The 22,296-nt window shown below is 42.2% G+C and overlaps 1 long non-coding RNA gene across 1 annotated transcript in view; it reads left to right on the forward strand.

Moving 5' to 3' along the window:
* Positions 1-8,995: 8,995 nt before the first annotated feature.
* The window catches only part of LOC111968047 (uncharacterized), a 99,881-nt gene continuing 86,580 nt past the window's right edge, over positions 8,996-22,296 (forward strand). The window contains exons 1-2 of the long non-coding RNA XR_002877824.2: positions 8,996-9,155; positions 18,308-18,368. This is a non-coding gene — a long non-coding RNA (uncharacterized lncRNA). The remainder of the gene's footprint in view (positions 9,156-18,307; positions 18,369-22,296) is intronic.

Below are 22,296 nucleotides of genomic sequence, written 5' to 3' on the forward strand. Positions count from 1 at the left end.
TGTTATACATGTCAAATGGGTAGTGTTATGCATGTCAAATGGGTGGTGTTATGCATGTCAAATGGGTGGTGTTATACATGTCAAATGGGTAGTGTTATGCATGTCAAATGGGTGGTGTTATGCATGTCAAATGGGTGGTGTTATACATGTCAAATGGGTAGTGTTATGCATGTCAATGGTGGTGTTATGCATGTCAAATGGGTGGTGTTATGCATGTCAAATGGTAGTGTTATGCATGTCAAATGGGTGGTGTTATGCATGTCAAATGGGTGGTGTTATGCATGTCAAATGGGTGGTTATACATGTCAAATGGGTGATGTTATGCATGTCAAATGGGTGGTGTTATGCATATCAAATGGGTGATGTTATGCATGTCAAATGGGTGGTGTTATGCATATCAAATGGGTGATGTTATGCATGTCAAATGGGTGGTGTTATGCATATCAAATGGGTGATGTTATGCATGTCAAATGGGTGGTGTATGCATATCAAATTATGGTGTTATGCATATCAAATGATGTGTTATGCATATCAAATGATGGTGTTATGCATATCAAATGGGTAGTGTTATGCATATCAAATGGGTAGTGTTGTGCATGTCAAATAGGTAGTGTTATGCACATCAAATGGGTGGTGTTATGCATGTCAAATGGGTAGTGTTATGCATATCAAATGGGTAGTGTTGTGCATGTCGAATGGGTAGTGTTATGCATATCAAATGGGTGGTGTTATGCATTCAATGGTAGTTTATGCATATCAAATGGGTAGTGTTGTGCATGTCAATAGGTGGTGTTATGCATGTCAAATGGGAAGTGTTATGCATATCAAATGGGTGGTGTTATGCATATCAAATAGGTAGTGGTTATGCATATCAAATGGGTGGTGTTATGCATATCAAATAGGTAGTGTTATGCATATCAAATGGGTAGTGTTATTTGCATATCAAATGGATGGTGTTATGCATATCAAATGGGTGGTGTTATGCATGTCAAATGGGAAGTGTTATGCATATCAAATGGGTGGTGTTATGCATATCAAATGGGTGGTTTATGCATATCAAATGGGTGTGTTATGCATCTCAAATGGGTAGTGTTATGCATATCAAATGGGTGGTGTTATGCATGTCAAATGGGTAGTGTTATGCATATCAAATGGGTAGTGTTGTGCATGTCAAATAGGTAGTGTTATTGCATATCAAATGGGTGGTGTTATGCATGTCAAATGGGTAGTGTTATGCATCTCAAATGGGTGTGTTACTCATGTCAAATAGGTAGTGTTATGCATATCAAAGGGTGGTGTTATGCATATCAAATAGGTAGTGTTATGCATATCAAATGGGTAGTGTTATGCATATCAAATGGGTGTGTTATGCAATCAAATGGGTGGTGTTATGCATGTCAAATGGAAGTGTATGCATATCAAATGGGTGTGTTATGCATATCAAATGGGTGGTGTATGCATATCAAAGGTAGTGTATGCATATCAAATGGTAGTGTATGCATATCAAATGGGTGGTGTTATGCATATCAAATGTGGGGGTAATGCATGTCAAATGGAAGTGTTATGCATATCAAATGGGTGGTGTTATGCATGTCAAATGGGAAGTGTTATGCATATCAAATGGGTGGTGTTATGCATATCAAATGGGTGGTGTTATGCATATCAAATGGGTGATGTTATGCATGTCAAATGGGTGGTGTTATGCATGTCAAATGGGAAGTGTTATGCATATCAAATGGGTGGTGTTATGCATATCAAATGGGTAGTGTTATGCATATCAAATGGGTGGTGAATGCATGTCTGAATATAGGCACAAAGTTACATGTACTCTGTCTCGCAGACTATTTCCAACCTCGCAAGTAATGGCAGACATTTTAATTCAATCTAGTCGGTTTCAATATATGATGTTGCTTTTAACACAAGTTAATGTTTGTTTGGAGGTCAAAATCTAATAAAAGTGTGCTTTCAAAAATGTCAATGTGATGATTTAAATGTCAGAAATATATAGCAGGGGATATTAAAGAAGAACTATTACTACCTCCAGTGATACAGTATTTGTTTCTAACATTGAAATGAAATTCATCATTGATAATCACACATATATATCACATATTTTCTAATTAGGGGAAACATATTCAATGTCTGGTCTCCGCTGGTCATCAGTTAGACATCTACAGTATATCTTACATCAAAAGCATGAAGCAGCTTGTCTCAGTCTCAGTCTTGGCCTGGTAGTGTGTCTAAGTACTTGCCTGCATAGTACGGTGTAAGTAAAAGTGATTTAATGTAGAGGGGTAGTGAGTTTCTCTCAGAAACCAAATACTGGAGTATAGAGTTTCGGCCATATGGATTATTGTGTGTCTGTGTCTTGAACCTAATATCTGAGTATAGAGTATCCCGGTCAGTGCTAGAATACTGAAGTTATAGTCTTATCGTATGATCTGGTGTTAGAAAACATTTGGCCTATATTGTGCACAGGGATCTAATGTTAGATTACACAGAGTTGTGATAGTCTGGTTTCAAAATATACTTCAGCTTATTAGTGCTTATTTGATTTAGACCGGTACTATCTAGCTCCAAATGTCATGCTATGACAACGCTGCTGTTTAATGTGTCTCTGTTCTAGGGGTACTTGAAGGCTCAGTACACCACAGGTCTGCATGTGGTCTGTAATGGATAATTGTATTAATAAGTACGGATAGGTTTTAGAGTGTTTGTTTGTTTATTGGTTCATTAGGGATGGAGTTACACTAGAATGAGCTCTGGCGTTCAACTATATAATTATTAGGAAAATAAACAAGTACCACTTGTAGGCTGTAATATCTTTCTCACCACCTTTCACTTTTTTCTTTGTCATCCTTTCTTTCTCTCTCTCTCGTTCTCTCTCTCTCTCTGGTTGTCTCTGTCGCTATCATTTTCTCTCTCTCTCTCTCTCTCGTTCTCCACATTTCTCTCATTTTCTCTATTTTCCGGTAGTAAAATGGTGCCAGCCTGACACATAAATGCAGAGGCCATGTAACTGAATCCTCTCCATTATACAGTAAAGAGGCTGAGCGGCGCTCCAGTTTGAGGAGAACATAAAAACTCAGCGCATGATAAGGAGTTAAAGAAAGACTTTGATATTTTTAAATGGCAAACATAAAAGGCAATCAAGATGGACATGGTCTCTATAAAGCTCTAATGGAGGATCAATTAAGAAGCCTGAGCTGCAAGAGAGACGTTTACTGTGCCGATGCGGCAAGAACCAACCTGTCATCTCTGAAACTCAAGGTTGGAACAAAAATACAGAGAGGATTTCTCGTTCTCTCTGTACATCCTTCAGCCCAAACCAAACATATTTGTTCTGTAAGAGGGGCAAAGGTCAAGCTGTGTTAGACATACCAGTTCTCTTTTAGTGTCCCCTGTTGTAGAGCAGGACCATCATGGAAATAATGCAACAACTACTGTCTATCATTAGTGGAGATTGAATGAACACTTAATGACCTATTTAGTACGCAAACTAAAACAAATAGATTGACAATTTAGAAAAGCTGGAAATTCCATGTCATACGTACGGTAAACCAGACACTATGATGTCAATCCACAGTATATTGCGTGTTTGTTATTTTCCTGCCACAACACCTGGTAACTGAATGACCGGCCTGTCCTCTTGGCAGGAACATAAAAGATGTAACAGTAATTTTTTCCTATCGTCTTTGTGTTTATTTCTGGTCGCTGCAGACATTTGGGTTTTCCTCTGTGTTGATATTAGCATTGACATTAGTCCTTAAAGCAGTGTGTATTTGTTTCTCTAAAGGTGCTGACCACAGTCACCTTGATTTGCCCACCATATTTACTGAGCTCACTAATGAGAAGTTATTAAGGTGTACGGCCTGAATTTTCTTTTCCATGCCAATATATTTTTGCAGGTACATACTCATAATATCTGGACACTGATAGACAAATTAAATGATATTTGAAATACTTGACAACCCATCTGTCAAAAGGAGCCTTTTTCTAGTGTTTACAAACGGAATTTCTAAACTTCTCTTGACCTAGAGGGGTTTATATGCCAAGTTTACGTTGTGAGCATTTCAAAATGTCATCAAAACCACCTTGCTGGAGGGTCTAAATTGGTTCCATTCGGCTGTTCGGGGAGCCGGTGGCTGCTGCTGTGAGAGCCGTGCGAGGGAAAGTGGGAGAGAGGCTGGAAAATCAGCGTAGAAGAGAGGACAGCATGGTCTTTCAGATGTCCTGTGATGAGAGCCAATCATAGAGGAGCAGCAGTGGAGAATGGCATGCCAGGCCTCAATCAGCCACCCATCCTCTGGGCTGGGGGAATGTGTCAATCAAACGACCTGCGGGTTGAGTGAGGCGAGTCGACCTTAGACTACAGTTCACCTTAGGTCATTCTGGAGAGCATAGAGGGCAGACCAGGGCAATGAAGAGCAGAGATACAAGGGATCGAATGTAGACTCTGTAGAGTTAGTCAAAACATTACATATTAAATAACAAAGAGTTTGAATTAGCACAATTATTATTTAGCTAGATTGTGTGAAGCTGCAGGCACAACATGTACAACAAGTTTTTAACAAGCAATAACCTTTTTTTCATGCAGGATATAAGCAAACCTGACTGTTTTAGCTTTTGTCAAATGCTCGAGACTCTATGAGAAAAAATTAAAAATGTTATGCATGTCAAATGGGTGGTGTTATGCATATCAAATTATGGTGTTATGCATATCAAATGATGGTGTTATGCATATCAAATGATGGTGTTATGCATATCAAATGGGTAGTGTTATGCATATCAAATGGGTAGTGTTGTGCATGTCAAATAGGTAGTGTTATGCACATCAAATGGGTGGTGTTATGCATGTCAAATGGGTAGTGTTATGCATATCAAATGGGTAGTGTTGTGCATGTCGAATGGGTAGTGTTATGCATATCAAATGGGTGGTGTTATCTGTCAATGGGTAGTGTTATGCAATCTCAAATGGGTGGTGTTATGCATGTCAAATAGGTAGTGTTATGCATATCAAATGGGTGGTGTTTGCATATCAAATAGGTAGTGTTATGCATATCAAATGGGTAGTGTTATGCATATCAAATGGGTGGTGTTATGCATATCAAATGGGTGGTGTTATGCAATGTCAAATGGGAAGTGTTTATGCATATCAAATGGGTGGTGTTATGCATATCAAATGGGTGGTGTTATGCATATCAAATGGGTAGTGTTATGCATATCAAAATGGGTAGTGTTATGCATATCAAATGGGTGGTGTTATGCATATCAAATGTGTGGGGTATGCATGTCAAATGGAAGTGTTTATGCATATCAAATGGGTGGTGTTATGCATGTCAAATGGGAAGTGTTATGCATATCAAATGGGTGGTGTTATGCATATCAAATGGGTGGTGTTATGCATATCAAATGGGTGATGTTATGCATGTCAAATGGGTGGTGTTATGCATGTCAAATGGGAAGTGTTATTGCATATCAAATGGTGGTGTTGTTTTATGCATATCAAATGGGTGGTGTAATGCATGTCTGAATATAGGCACAAAGTTACATGTACTCTGTCTCGCAGACTATTTCCAACCTCTGCAAGTAATGGCAGACATTTTAATTCAATCTAGTCGGTTTCAATGATATGATGTTGCTTTTTAACACAAGTTAATGTTTGTTTGGAGGTCAAAATCTAATAAAAGTGTGCTTTCAAAAATGTCAATGTGATGATTTAAATGTCAGAAATATATAGCAGGGGATATTAAAGAAGAACTATTACTACCTCCAGTGATACAGTATTTGTTTCTAACATTGAAATGAAATTCATCATTGATAATCACACATATATATCACATATTTTCTAATTAGGGGAAACATATTCAATGTCTGGTCTCCGCTGGTCATCAGTTAGACATCTACAGTATATCTTACATCAAAAGCATGAAGCAGCTTGTCTCAGTCTCAGTCTTGGCCTGGTAGTGTGTCTAAGTACTTGCCTGCATAGTACGGTGTAAGTAAAAGTGATTTAATGTAGAGGGGTAGTGAGTTTCTCTCAGAAACCAAATACTGGAGTATAGAGTTTCGGCCATATGGATTATTGTGTGTCTGTGTCTTGAACCTAATATCTGAGTATAGAGTATCCCGGTCAGTGCTAGAATACTGAAGTATAGTCTTATCGTATGATCTGGTGTTAGAAAACATTTGGCCTATATTGTGCACAGGGATCTAATGTTAGATTACACAGAGTTGTGATAGTCTGGTTTCAAAATATACTTACGTTATTAGTGCTTTGATTTAAGACCGGTAGGCCTATCTAGCTCCAAATGTCATGCTATGACYACGCTGCTGTTTAATGTGTCTCTGTTCTAGGGGTACTTGAAGGCTCAGTACACCACAGGTGTCTGCATGTGGTTAACTGTGAAATGATTTGTATTAATAAGTACGGATAGGTTTTAGAGTGTTTGTTTGTTTATTGGTTCATTAGGGATGGAGTTACACTAGAATGAGCTCTGGCGTTCAACTAATATAATTATTAGGAAAATAAACAAGTACCACTTGTAGGCTGTAATATCTTTCTCACCACCTTTCACTTTTTTCTTTGTCATCCTTTCTTTCTCTCTCTCTCTCGTTCTCTCTCTCTCTCTGGTTGTCTCTGTCGCTATCATTTTCTCTCTCTCTCTCTCTCTCTCGTTCTCCACATTTCTCTCATTTTTTCTCTATTTTCCGGTAGTAAAATGGTGCCAGCCTGACACATAAATGCAGAGGCCATGTAACTGAATCCTCTCCATTATACAGTAAAGAGGCTGAGCGGCGCTCCCAGTTTGAGGAGAACATAAAAACTCAGCAGCATGATAAGGAGTTAAAGAAAGACTTTGATATTTTTAAATGGCAAACATAAAAGGCAATCAAGATGGACATGGTCTCTATAAAGCTCTAATGGAGGATCAATTAAGAAGCCTGAGCTGCAAAGAGAGACGTTTACTGTGCCGATGCCGGCAAAGAACCAACCTGTCATCTCTGAAAACTCAAGGTTGGAACAAAAATACAGAGAGGATTTCTCGTTCTCTCTGTACATCCTTCAGCCCAAACCAAACATTATGTTCTGTAAGAGGGGCAAAGGTCAAGCTGTGTTAGACATACCAGTTCTCTTTTAGTGTCCCCTGTTGTAGAGCAGGACCATCATGGAAATAATGCAACACTACTGTCTGATCATTAGTGGAGTTGAATGAACACTTAATGACCTATTTAGTACGCAAACTAAAACAAATAGATTGACAATTTAGAAAGCTGGAAATTCCATGTCATACGTACGGTAAACCAGACATATGATGTCAATCCCAGTATTTATTGCGTGTTTGTTATTTTCCTGCCACAACATCCCTGGTGAACTGAATGACCGGCCTGTCCCTCTTGGCAGGAACATAAAAGATGTAARAGTATATTTTTCCTATCGTCTTTGTGTTTATTTTCTGGTCGCTGCAGACATTTGGGTTTTCCTCTGTGCTTGATATTAGCATTGACATTAGTCCTTAAAGCAGTGTGTATTTGTGTTTCTCTAAAGGTGCTGACCACAGTCACCTTGATTTGCCCACCATATTTACTGAGCTCACTAATGAGAAGTTATTAAGGTGTACGGCCTGAATTTTCTTTTCCATGCCCAATATATTTTTGCAGGTACATACTCATATAATATCTGGACACTGAATGACAAATTAAATGATATTTGAAATACTTGACAACCCATCTGTCAAAAGGAGCCTTTTTCTAGTGTTTACAAACGGCATTTCTAAACTTCTCTTGACCTAGGGTGTTTATATGCCAAGTTTACGTTGTGAGCATTTCAAATGTCATCAAAACCACCTTGCTGGAGGGGTCTAAATTGGTTCCATTCGGCTGTTCGGGGAGCCGGTGGCTGCTGCTGTGAGAGCCGTGCGAGGGGAAAGTGGAGAGAGGCTGGAAAATCAGCGTAGAAGAGGGACAGCATGGTCTTTCAGATGTCCTGGTGATGAGAGCCAATCATAGAGGAGCAGCAGTGGAGAATGGCATGCCAGGCCTCAATCAGCCACCCATCCTCTGGGCTGGGGGGAATGTGTCAATCAAACGACCTGCGGGTTGAGTGYGGCGAGTCGACCTTAGACTACAGTTTCACCTTAGGTCATTCTGGAGAGGGCATAGAGGGCAGACCAGGGCAATGAAGAGCAGAGATACAAGGGATCGAATGTAGACTCTTGTAGAGTTAGTCAAAACATTACATATTAAATAACAAAGAGTTTGAATTAGCACAATTATTATTTAGACTAGATTGTGTGAAGCTGCAGGCACAACATGTACAACAAGTTTTTAACAAGCAATAACCTTTTTTTCATGCAGGATATAAAGCAAACCTGACTGTTTAGCTTTTGTCAAATGCTCGAGACTCTATGAGAAATTACACAATAAAGCTTATTTTAACACACTGTCATTTTAGGTGCAATACACCGTAGGCTTCCTGCCAAGATGGAGACGGATGTCTTTGTTTATGTTTAAGTATGGGTGACCATGTTTGTAAATGGACTGTATATTGTGAATGCATATAGTGTATGTTTGTTGGGGCTCTCTGGCCTGGGGTTAGTGTATGAGTGAGTATGTCCATGCACATGTCAGTATGAGAGTGTAGGAGTGAGCCTGGGTGTGGAAATGAGGCCTAGACACTTTCAGGAAGGACAGAAAGCAGATGTTGGGAACGTGCTAAATGACTGTCTTGTTGATATTCAACCTGCTATTAGAGAGGTATGTAGCAGTAGTCCTGCAGCTTGGAGAGGATTACATTAGTCAGATCCCTCCAGTGGACAAGTGGCTGCCTCACTCATAGAGGAAGTCAGACACACACACACATGTGCAAACACATGTCCGCACCCATGCACACAGACACACACACAAACACATACACATTTGCACACACACACAAATTTCTTGACAAATGACTCTCCACTCGTGTCCTCTCCAGTGCCTCTGCAGAGTGCAGACTGCAGACCGAGTGTGTTCTGGGTAGAAATGTGTGTGTGTTTGGGCCGGCAGCTCAGGAGGTCCTGTAAACACAGCCTGAAGCGCTTTATTTGATTTCTACCAAATCAGGGAGGGACACAATCTCCTAACCCAACACATGGAAATGAAGACCTGGGGATAAGGTAATAGGATTATTCTATTTTTTTGTTTTACATTTTAGTCATTTAGCAGACGCAACACCTATTCTCAACTTTCACAAAGCAGAGAGAGAGGGTGAGGAAGATAGAGAGAGAGAGGTAGGTAGGTAGGTAGGTAGGTAGGTAGGTAGGTAGGTAGAGTGGGGGGAAAAGGACTCCGGTTCTGGCTGCGTTTGACCAGAAGCCAAGGTCTGAGACTTCCAGTTGTGGCCAGGCTCTAGTGAGACAGCTGCAACTTTTCATGGCTCCAACTCAGCAAATTTCCATCAGCCACCACTGCCAGAGACCACAAAACGCTTTCAAACAACGGCTCACTTCAAGAATTTTTGTCTCGGCGAGGGAAAAAAATGTGTCAGAAATGTGTCTTGGTGTTGCTGAGTGAGCGCTGTGCATTAGGTTAGCAGATTAATGAAAACGTCTCACTGGCAGAGGAGGGTGATTGCCATCACAGGCAAAATTGCTTGCAGATTCAAGGGGGACTTAAGAGGGAGTGGCTGGGGGTTGGGGTGTGTGTGTGTGGGTGGGGGGAGCCTAACGAGGCGAGGACAGCGTGTTTCGTCTCAAACCCCTCTCCCCATACATTAACACTTGTCAGCATTGGCCATTAGACTCAAATCCGGTGCAGGAATTTAATTACCAAACCATTTATTTAATTGAAAGAAAAATAAATCTCTGAATGCATCAGGGTAGGGTGCGGATGTTTTCTGGAGAGGTTGATAACGCCAAGGACCCCGAAACGACACAAGCCTAGCGGCTGAAAATAATGTTGCTTTTACTTGAGACAAGGAGCTCTCTTTCTCTATTAGAACCAGCTGCCCCACATAAATCATTCTTGATTTAAGTTGAAATTAAAAGAACAACTGATTTAATGAAGAAGGCTATTTATAGGTGCTGGCTACTCATCCGTACCGGCCATTGACAAAGAGGGGGGGAGGAAAGAGAAGAGGGGTGGCTGTCTCAATAAACCAGTGGGTTTACACAGTGCGCTTGTAAAAACAACTGGGCCCAATCGAATCGTGACCGGGAGGGACGACTACAGACAGCCTTTGTCATGTGCAGCCTGGTACGGGTAACAGAGGACTAAGGGGGAGAAACACAAATTGACAGCTCTCTTTAATGAAGGGGCACCAGGCCAGATTGAGAGGAAGTAGGTAGCTGATGTGGACTGGAGAGAGAGGTTGTATGTGCTCTACGGGGCTGAGCCATCATGGAATCAGATGGAGAACCCACTCCCTCTTTTTACCAAAGGGACCYAAAGTGAAACTCAATGAAAAATTACTTAAAGCAATGTCCATGTCCCCTCTCTCTCTCTCTTTCTCTCACTCTGTTCTCTCTGCCTTGTTCCAGGTCCAGTTATAATACTGGTCTTTCGAACCAGGGAGGTTTGTTTGAAGTCTGGGCTGTAGAAGGGCTGCAGCAGTAAAGGGACTTCCCTGCCTTCCTCTGGCCATATAAATGACAGTTAGTGAAACTGGATATCCCGATATCTGCACCGCCCTCTACGTTAATCAAATCCGCCGTAATTGTCATCTGCAGATTTTTAAAGACACGGAGGGGAAATAACAACTTGACCTGTGACCCCTTCCTTGGGGTCTTCTGAGAGTTTGTATATAGTCATGCTCCACTGTGCATTACTGTCTGCAAGGCCTTTGGGTTTCTGGGAGGGAGTCTGTGTCCTCCTCTCTCTCTCTCTCTCTCTCTCTCTCTCTCTCTCTCTCTCTCTCTCTCTCTCTCTCTCTCTCTCTCTCTCTCTCTCTCTCTCCTACTCAACTGTCTTCCCTTTCAACCCATAACCATTGCATCAGTAGAACACAAATTGGGCCTCTGCGTCAAACACTACGCACGCCATGATACCTCTCTACTCACTTGATTCTGGTTGTGCAAGTGACCACAACCAGCCCAGCCCACACCAGTCTACCCACCCCTGCCAGCCCATCCTAACCCAAACTGGCCATCTGTACTCTACTGGTTCCAGTGGGAGGGGTAGCAGGACTAGCTGGAGAGACAGGATGCTGTCTGGTATTATTCTGTGGGTTACTGAGTTATGACAGGTTGGGTGTGTTGACTGACATTCCCTGACTACGCCACTCCCCTAATTCCAGGGAGGGAAGATGGAACAAGACGATATTAGAAAGAGAGTATTATGAAGGTGGAGAGAACAGCAGCAGAAGCTCCAAATGCTGTGACACTGAGAAGACAACCCCTGTATATAGATGACAGATGACTGACCATAAAGATCCTGCAGTTAGTTGCTATTTTTGTGTTTTACTTGCAATGACAGTTAACACATGGTTGTATTACTTATTTCCAATGAATGCGCTAGTTGTACCATTCTCTGAGTCTGAGTAAGAGCATCTGCTACATGACTAATATGTAATGTCATGTATGTAAGTGATAGGCACCACGGTTACTGCAGTGAGGGTGGCCCCTTCACCTGACACCACCGTCACAGGTGTCCCACCACGCGGGCAGCCGCTGGCCAAGCCGACTCCTCTGGCTTAATTCAGGTTGACACGTTCAACTCGCCAAATATGAGAGCCATCTGAGGCATGGAGCAAGGGAGTGCAGGGGAGCATGGGGAAGGAGGSTGAAATCTGAAACAGTCCAATCGTAAAGGCTTGAGAACTTATGAGGGATTTATGTAAAAAAATATAGGCAACAGCATCAGTAAATCTTAAGCCCCTGGAAATAGATTGTACCAAAATGGAGCTGATTGCTCACATATAACTGCGGTTCAGAGTTTTAGAGGCATGAAATGTCAAAGTGAATTTTCATATAAAATATACCCCRATGACACCAACCTTCAGGATGTGTGTTCAGAAAAGTAATATTCTGTTTGTAGATCAAGTTTGTTTGCTTTCCTGATTCCATATAAATTGGTATTTGTTGATATTTGTTTAGCCTGTGGTGTTATGGGTAATGGATTCCATGGAGACGTAGTGTGAAGCTGTTGAGGGTAAATAAACAACTCTTTTGTCTCGTATCACCAAGTCAGTCAGCTACCAGCACACATACAGATACAGACCTTTCATCTTATTCACAGCTGAATAGCAGCCGAACTGGCTCTGAGCTTTCATTTAGAACAGACATAGAAGGGAGGTGCAGAGAGAGTCAAAATCCGACCCTGAGAATGTCTCTCCTTCTCTTATTATGTCTGCTGACAGTAACTTTGGCTGTGGTTTTCATTTCTCTCCCTACTTGGAAGAGGACAGTGTCATCGCTGGTTCGGCTCCAGTCCGACATGTGGCACCTCCATTGTGTTCTGAGTAGCTCTTTATTGGGGCGAGAGTTTCATGGGGAAATTAACCATATTACAGCACTGAGCAAATATGCACTTTAGCGCCTCGGACTAAACGAGCACGTTTGATTTCGGTTACACTCCATTTCAATTGACATACACTGCTCTAGAGGTTTCATTGAGATGGACAGGCCCCTGGCCATGTGAACACCACAGCAGGACTATGTGTGTGTGTGTGTATGTATGTGTGCGTGCTTGTGCTTGTGCTTGTGTGTGTCTCATACGTTTGTATGTGTGTATCTGCATACATGCTTCCACGTGTGTGACTGTGCATGCATGCAGTATGTGTGTGCTCAGCACTGTGTGGGTGTATTAGTGTTAGTGTACATGTACCCTGCCTACAGGTTAAACAAGCAGGCTTTTCTGTGATACAGAGGGCTGAAGTGTTTACCCAGTACTGTGACCTTCTATCTGTGACACTTTCACTGCTGATATAAATACCTGCGCCTCTTTAAATCACCCAGCAGTCACACAGGTAACGTGATCCTTATGCTCCACGGGCCCTCTTATTGGTCAAGCTCACGCATATGGGCCCAATCTGAACCAATGAAATTTCAGAACGTAGATTGCCGAAGTATATTTTTATACAGTTCTATTTTTATACAGTGTAAAAATTGTGTTTGGGTGACTGGGTGTTGGGTTGCACGTTAAAACCAGATAGCACTAAAGTCCAAAAGTACGCTAATTAAGAGGTGATAACGTGCTGATGCCAGTTAGAAGGAAGCCCCTGCTATTCCCAGAGCTGCAGAAATGTTATATCAAGTATATGGAGTGTATGCCAGGTCGGGTGATGCAAGGCTAATACCAGACTCTGGAACCAAGCGGTCACATATCACATGAGCAAAGCATAGCGACCCCCAGCCTGATGGGCAGGGATGGCTGGATAGGGTGTGCTGCTGTTCCCTCAGTGAATAACAGCTTAACCCATGTCATGGTGAGTCAGCAGTTCATGTCTTTCACAAAAAAACGCTAGGCTACATGTAGTAGCACTTAGTGGTGGGACTCAAGACAACACTGGGATGAAAAAACATGTGACAGATAACATTTGATTTGATTAGACTTTTTGACATGGGGAATATTTAAATAATGTAACTGAATCAGTATGACAATATTAACAATAAAAACAAGTTGGCACAACTCTCTAAATACATGGCTCTGGTTGGGACTGTTGGCTTCTACCCCTTTGAAGGTGTAGAGTTGAGCATGTTGCCCCTTCATCTTCATGGTTTACTGTCACAATGACCCAGATACAGAACGGTCATGTGTACTCCAGATAGAGAGATAGAGATCAGGGCTTACCCTGTAGCAGGCTGGGCTTGGTCATGTGAGATGGGTTAGTACATCTAACATGGGATATTCTTACTGTCTTGTCTATTGACTGAGACTGAGAGACTGAAATTGTAACAACTGCTGGCGGAACTGTACCAGCAGCTGTTGTAAGCTGTGTGGAAACCTATGGAAATATGTGGCGGTTTTGCAAGGTTTCATATTTAAAGTAATTTCCTTTTCATGTTTTCGGATTACGCTCAGAATTTCCACCCTGGAATTTTTGACGCTGAGAAAGAAAGTAGCAGAAAGGGAAAAGCAGAATTGGTCATTTCTTCTTTCTGTGGAGAAGCCTAACCGCTCCACGACAACTTCGTTTCCTCCAGCATGTACAGTTACAGCACTCAGGATTCTTTATAAAGCAACTCAAAGTTTTGCTTTTCTATTTTAAATCCACCATTGTCACTCTGCCCAGGTTCCTCTCTCCAATACTGCGTGCTCTAACCAAATCTGAAGTGTCCCTGAACAGCCATGGCACACCTCAGCTTCTGGGGATGACGTTGAAGTAACACCTTGTACCAGAGATAAAACTATGATTTATATCTATGGTACACAAAACCAGACCTGGGATCATAGGGTACATAGTTGAATCCCCAGAGCTCCCATCCACAACACTGACATGTCTCTATTTCACCTCTGGAATCAGATGGATCAGACCTCTCCACCTTTCCCCTCCCTCAGCCCTGGAAGCCCAGCCCGGTGGATGTAAGCAGACACCACACCCTGCTCTACCTCACTGCCAACCAGCAAGCCTCAGGATCCCACCCCAGACTACAGACCCAGATCTAGGACCCAGTACCCAGGGCCCAAAGTCTCAGCCCATGAGCAGATGGAGGAGGCCTGGCCTCCCTGGCCCCATCCTGGGTGGGCATGGTGACCACAGACTCAGACTCCCCAGGGAGAGAGGGACGGGCGGGCCCTGCTGCAGCTGCCTGCCTGTGCTTACAACCCCCTTCACCCAAATTCAATTACGCACATTAACCACAGCCATTCATCCCCATAGAAAATATTGCTTTGTGCCAATAAAGGTTAGTATTAAATGTACAACAGGGAGAGGGAGTGTGAAAATGTTGTCCGTTTTTGAGATTGTTACATTTTAAAAGTTGTTTACTGGCCTAGGRAAGAGGTATACCTAGCCCAGGCTTTTAAAAATATTATCACCGACGTTGGCGACGATCACATTCACAGTAAACGATGCGTGTTAAATGTCAAGCTCGCTATAATGRAGATCTAGCGTTCCAAAAAGCCGACTTTATCAAACAAAAAACATTAGTGCTCCTTCAGTGATATCTTGGACATGCACAGACAGCACTTCCCATAATTCATTGCCTTCAGCTACAAAGGTCAACTATGAACATGCAAGGCAATGTGAGAAAGGAGCTCTGTTCCGCTGCAGTTCACTGTTTATTGATGGCTAATGGATTTTCTGCAGTTAGTTCATTTATTTTCTCTGTAATCCAATCTGCACATTGTTTATAGCTGGGCTTCAAAATAGAAGCATGACTCTGACCCCACTGAACACGACTGTTTGTGACCCAACACCCGTCTCAGATTGCAGTGAGGAAAGTGGAGGAGGTAGATGGTTGTGGTGGCTAGGCCAGTGAAGTGGGGGTGGAGGGAGAAAAGGGACTGAGCTAAGGAAAGGGAAAGGGAAAAAATACAGATTTCAGTCCAGATTGTGTCAGTCCCATTTTTCTCACACCCTCACCTCTACTGGTCACAAAAAGCATAAACAAGGTTTCAATAGGGCCGATCAAAAGTCCACCTTTCACCTCCACATCTGGCTCTGACCCTGTCATGGACCCGCTACAGATAGGACACACAGACAGACTGACAGACACAGACACGTATAGAGTCCAGGCAGTCAGAAAGACACCCGCACATACAGACACAGGCAGGGAGACAGACAGACTGGCGAACTATCAGACAGAAAGCAGCTTCAGCTGGCCGACCAGATGACCGAATGACCGATAGACAGACACACACACAGACACACACAGACAGACACAGACACGCAGACTTTCTGATTAAGAGTGCTTTCCCAGACCGAGGGGCTCCAGCAGTAGTGAGTCATGACAGGGTGTCTGTGGTACAGTACCTGTAGACCGTCCCAGGGGGCATTCCTCATACTCACTAACCACATGAAAAGGAAACCGTATGAGAACTAGGAATTATGATGGGGATTTCAATTGAGCTCTCTATAAAATAAAATATCTGACGACTACATTGAGTTGTAAAAGTAGGTTAATGGGGGACAGTAAGTGAGATGAAATCCTGTACTCTAAAAGAACTAGGACTGAATACTCAAGCATGTGACTGTACTGTGGTATCTGACTGTGTACTGTGCTGTAATGTAGTTATACTTTTGGGCAGGACAGGCTTTCAAAAGTATTGGACACCTCTGCAGTAATCTCCAGATGTTGGAGTAATAGCTTTCAAAGACCAGGACTGAGAATGTTTGAACAAAAGCTCACCCTTTTGTTCAGATTTCCTTTAACAGGGTCTCCAGATACAGTGTTTAATTATTGTGTGTGATGGTTTAGAAAGGCTGTCTCCAAAACATAACCTTGTCTCTATAATATAAGTTGAATAACCATATAGATACTTTGACCTGTGAGTAGAGTGGGCTTCAAGGTAGTCGACATTACCAGAGACAGGTCACACCTTGACTGGCTTCAACGTCTCTGAATTGACTGTGACCGTGGAATAGAGGAGACCTACCTCCCGGTCCACAATGTTTTAATCTCTCGATTTCTCATAGGAATCAGGAGAGATGATCGTCAGAGTTTAGCAGCAGTGTGATTCACAGTGGAGCGTTCCAGCCGTGAACTCTCTGAACACTCTGCAGTCTGTGCCAGCAGCACCGGCCTTCTGGCATTGTTCTCCGGGAAAAAAAGGAGATGGATCGTCTTACCTTTTCAGGAAGATAGAAAAAAACACTACAACCTAAAACCCTCCAGAACACAGGAAAAAAGGGGAAGCAGTTGAGAGAGAGAGCTGGCATGGCGTGCAACAAAATCAGGGCTTTACATCTGTCTTCCAATCTGTCTTTCGGTCTGTCTGTCCATCTGTCGGCTGGAGTCCCTTCCTGTCCCCGTGATTGTGAGACTAATATCAGAAGAGTTAATTACTGCACCAACAAGTTGATGGTAACAGRGCTCACTGTTGCCCCTAGTGGCTGGTTTCCAGGTCATCTCCTGACATCCTCAGATAGAGATTGGACGTCGAATACTGACTTGTATCACGGGTGACCTGCCTGACGACACGCCCTGTATTGATCCTTACAACGGAAAATGACTTTGACTTAAAACTCCAACAGTTGCCTCGGCTGGTCACTTTCTCTAAGTAACCTGACATCTGGAGTGACAGAGTGATGGATGTGTATGTGTGTGTGTGTGTGTGTGGCTCTGCCCTGTTCTCATTATGTCCTCTCCAATCTCAGCCATCACACTACTGTCCAGGGACCACAGGTTCCCACAGAGTGTAACCTACTGTAACTCAAGACACACATCATACACCAGTTTGAGGCTGCTGAGGGGAGAACAGCTCATAATAATGGCTGGAGCTGAGCAAATTGAATGGCATCAAACATGTTTGATGTATTTGGTACCATTCCACTTATTCCGCTCCAGCCATTACCACGAGCCCGTCCTCCCCAATTAAGGTGTCACCAAACTCCTGTGTTATACACTTGACACTCCAGAATGCTGAAGTATCACATACAAACAGAAATATGCACGACCGTTCACAATAATGCACAATACTTGGCACAACAGCAACCATTCCCCTCCATGTCAGTGTGTTAAGATCACCTCATTCTGACCTAGTCTCACAACAATGCCATGAGTGATTCACCACATAAATTATTACAGATGGTGCTAAATGCTATTAATAATCTCATAATTATCACGATCACTGTCATCAACTGTCACTGGTGCCATTGTGAGGCCTGTCTCTGGGGCCTCCCTGCCTCTTGGCTGTTTCTTGGGGATTTTTTGGTAAGCTGAGATCTTTAAGACACCAACAGGATCTTATCAGACGGATCAAGTATGTATGGGAAAGCGATACAGAGAGACTCACTTGCCCCCTAGATAAGGAGGTACAAGGTTCCAGTTTGCGCTGCAGGCGTTTCCTGTTACTAATACTGATCCGCTTTTGTTGCTCTTCCCCCAGGACCAGGAACATCAACTTCCACCCTCGCCCCTGTCTCTCTTACCCCCTAGTCTCCAAGCTCCACCCAGCCCCCAATCACACACACGCACAGACACGCAGGGTGTCAGGGTGTATATTGTTAATTAACCATTAAAAACGACTAAAAGTCATACAAATATATAGTGATTGTGTAAGGTTTGGCCTATTTCAATCTGTCTTGACTCCCCCAGTTAGAGGCATGCAAAGACAGGTGCGAGTCAGCTGCTTCTGACAGGGTCAAAGGTCATAGAAGGATGAGCAGGGTCATGTGAATTTTCCCGTTAATCTTCTTCATTCTTCTGACCTCTGACCTTACTTTCAGCTRAGTTCATCCACCTGTTTATCCTGCTACCCCCTACTGCCCCGGAGATTCACCTGAGCAGGTAAACACCTACACCAATGAGTACATGCATTGCACACGCACAAGCCTATGTCACACACACACACACACACACACACACACACACACACACACACACACACACACACACACTATATGATGAACTTTAACAGTAGTGTCAGTTTTTATTTATTCTTCTAGGGCTGTCAAACGATACCATTTTTATCGAGTTAATTGCAGGATTTGCTGTGATGAATCACAATTAATCACAATAAATTCAGAATTTGATCAAATTGAGCTGTAATTTAAGATTTTTTATGCAAAAAGTATTGCAACAATTTTGATGTTTGATTTTGTCCCAAAYAATCTGGTAAATTGATAAAGCACACTTTGTTTAACCTCAATGCCAACTTCTTTTGACATTGCATTGTTGTTCTTAGCTGTGTACTGTAGATGTACTTAGGATGTTTTCAGTGTATTTTGAACACTTTCAGACAATGCCATTAATCACATAAAAAAGGGTGCACTAATATTACAAAAAGGGAAATGGAGTTAACTGATTAACACTGACAGCCCTAATTATTTCACTAACCACCTGGGTCAAAATACATGTCAAATGAAGGTAGTTCAGCTCTGCTTGATTTATCTTAATTTGCAATTAGTTTTCAATTTGTGACTATTCCAACATTTCTATTGAACTAGACAAAGAAAATCATGTGCAGCTCTAGTATTGTTGTTCTTCTTCTCTTTAGTCAGTCACCATTCCAACATTTTATGTTTACTATTGTATTGGTTACGTTAATAAAATAAACTAGAAAGGGTACTTTCCCTGAAGAAAAAATGTGCGACTTGCTTCAGCCAGTGTAGTAGTAGAAGTAGTGACTGTAATACAGTAGTGAGATAGTAGCCTTTAGTCTGATAACAACAGTAGAAGTAGTGACTGCAGTAGTGGTACCTGTAGCCCAGTAGTAGTACAGTAGTAGTAGTAGTAGTAGTAGTAGTAGTAGTAGTAGTAGTAGTAGTAGCAGTAGCAGTAGTAGTAGTAGTATTACGGTAGTGGTACTAGTACAGTAGTAGTGGTAGTAGCAGTAGTAGTAGTACAGTGGTAGTAGTAGCAGTAGTTGTAGTACAGTAGTATTAGAAGCAGCAGTAGTAGTACAATAGTAGGAGTACAGTAGTAATACGATAGCAGTGCAGTATTAGTTGTAGTACATTAGTAGCAGTGCATTAGTAGTAGTAGTAGTACAGCAGTAGTAGTACAGTAGTAGTAGCAGCAGTAGTGGTAGTAGTAGTAGTAGTAGTAGTAGTAGTAGTAGTAGTAGTACACTAGTGGTAGTAGCCGTAGTAGTAGTACAATATTAATACGATAGCAGTACAGCAGTAGTAGTAGTAGTACAGTAGTAGTAGTAGGAGCAGTAGTAGCAGTGGTAGTACAGTAGTAGTAGCAGCAGTAGTAGTAGTACAGTAGTAGTAGTAGTAGTACAGTAGTAGTAGTAGTACAGTAGTAGTAGAACAAGCAGTAGTAGTAGTACAGTAGTAGTAGAAGAAGCAGTAGTAGTAGTACAATAGTAGTAGTACCAGCAGTAGAAGTACAGTAGTAGTAGTAGTAGCAGTAGTAGTAGTACAGTAGTAGTAGTAGCAGTACAGTAGTAGTAGTAGCAGCAGTAGTAGTAGTAAGTAGAGTTGTAGCACAGTAATAGTAAGTACAGTAGTGTAAGTAAAGTAGTAGTATTAGTAGTACAGTAGTAGTAGTACAGAAGTAGTAGTAGTAGTAGTAGTAMTAGTAAAGTAGTAGTAGTAGTAGTACAGTAGTAGTAGTACAGAAGTAGTAGTAGTGGTAGTAGTAGTAGTAGTACAGTAGCAGTAGCAGCAGTAGTGGTAGTAGCAGTAGTAGTYGTACAATAGTAATACGATAGCAGTACAGCAGTAGTAGTAGTACAGTAGTAGTAGTAGCATCAGTAGTAGTACAGTAGTAGTAGTAGTATTAGTACAGTAGTAGTAGAGGTATAAAAAAAAAAATCACGCTCTTGGCCCAGTCTGTAAGAGTTCCTGCTGTTACATTTCCATTTCAATTAATTATGTAATCCCATAGATTTCTAGAAGACAATAAAAAATTCCTTATGAGTTTAGTACAACTTTCTTACTTTATAATAATCCCTAAATCTGAGGTCGTATTACACCTAGGACAACCACTTTGCCTTTGCTTGCCTTTATTTYAAATGTGATGTTTTTAAAGAAGTAATTGTAGAAAAATTGTAGTGTTGTGTGTGTGTGCGTGTGCGTGTATGTGTGTTCCTCCCTCCATCCTATTCCTTTTTGATGAGGTCAGAGATGTAATCACTGTAGATGTCCCATCTGTGAATCTGAAAGTGAAAAAAAAGGTTTAGTTCATCCACAAGAGCATGGTACCTGGAGTCCATTCAATCTCAATTTAATAGTGGCTGGAGTCCATTCAATCGCAACTTAATAGTGGCTCTGGCTACATACATTGTAGCTAATTCTACTGATTAGTAGCTGTGGCAATAGAGGCACCTGTATCGTATGCAGTAGGACAATTACAGAAGGTCTCCTCCACTCTCTCAATCCACTCTCTCACGCTTTTCATCTCTTTCTTCCATTTCTCTTCCACCTCCACCTTTATTTGCTTAACCTCCTTTTCTCTCTTCTCCTCCATTTCCCTCCTCACTTCCTTCACCGCCTTCTCCTTCTCCAGCTTCATCTTCTCCACCTCCTTCTTAAACATCTCCTCCTTTTCTTTCATCTTCTCCATCACTCCTTCCAACTCCTCTCGGACTTCATCCACATCCTCTCTCTTACAGTCAAACTCATTTCTCTCATTTATCTTCTCTTCCACAATCAACTCCATCACTCTCTCCATCTTGGTCTTCCACTTTTCCTCCATCCTTACCTTCATAAGCTTCAACCTCTCTACCTCCATCTTCAGCTTCTCCTCCATTTCCAACTTCACACGCTCCACCTCCTCTTCCTTCCTCTTCTCAAACTCCCCCCTCTCTCTCGCTCTATTTCTATTTCTCTCTCTCCCTTTCTCCCTCTCCTTTCTCTCTTTAATCTTCTTCTCCAATCCCTCCAACTCTTCTTTCACTTTCTTCACCTCCATCTTTGCCTTCTCTTCCACATCTATTTTCATTCTGTCCATCTCCTTCTTTCTTTTTAATAATCTCTCCTGTTCTTGTAATTTTCTTCAGTCTCTCATCCACATCCAGTTTCAACCTTTCCACTATCATCTTCTTCTTCTCCAACATCTCTTTCTCCTTTTCCAACTCCACCTTTCCAACTTTCTCCAATATTTCCAGCATATTACTCTTCTTCTCCAGTTTCTCTTTCTGTCTATCCAGCCCCTTGTCTTTCATCTCTACCTCCTCCCTCTGCTTCTCCACTTTTTTATTCTCCTTCGTCACCATCTGCTTCTCCTTCTCCACCACATCTCTCTGCCTGGCCACCTCTGTCTCCTTCCTCTCTACCTCTTCCCTCCTCGACTTCAGTGCCTCTTTTGCGCACTCCACTCCCTTCTCCAACAGCTTCTCCTTTATTTCCACCTTCTCTCTTTCCTTCTGGATCTTCTCCAGCAGTTCATAGAGAACCTCCACAGTGCCTTCCTTCATCTCTGCATCCACACTCTCCTTATCTCTCTCTATCCCCCTCTCCGTCTTTCTCCTCCAGCCCTCTTGCTCCATCTGAGGAGCTGGCTGGGAAAGAAAATGTGAAATAGAATAGAAAATGTATATTAAACTGTAGGGGTTAATGGTAGCTTTGAAGGAAGAGGCACATTATTATCTGGTGCACCTGATCTGAGGAATTCCAAGTCTGGGTGAAGAATATGTAGCAAAATGTGATCTGCTCAATCAGATGGCTGTTGGCAGGAATATCTCCGGTGCCACCTGTTGTTGTGCCTTGGAGCACTACACCCCTGCAATACTCCAGGAGCGCTGCTCTGGGGCTGGTTCTCTCTC

This window comes from Salvelinus sp. IW2-2015, linkage group LG8 (assembly GCF_002910315.2).
Source record: "Salvelinus sp. IW2-2015 linkage group LG8, ASM291031v2, whole genome shotgun sequence".
Taxonomy (NCBI): Eukaryota; Metazoa; Chordata; class Actinopteri; order Salmoniformes; family Salmonidae; genus Salvelinus; species Salvelinus sp. IW2-2015.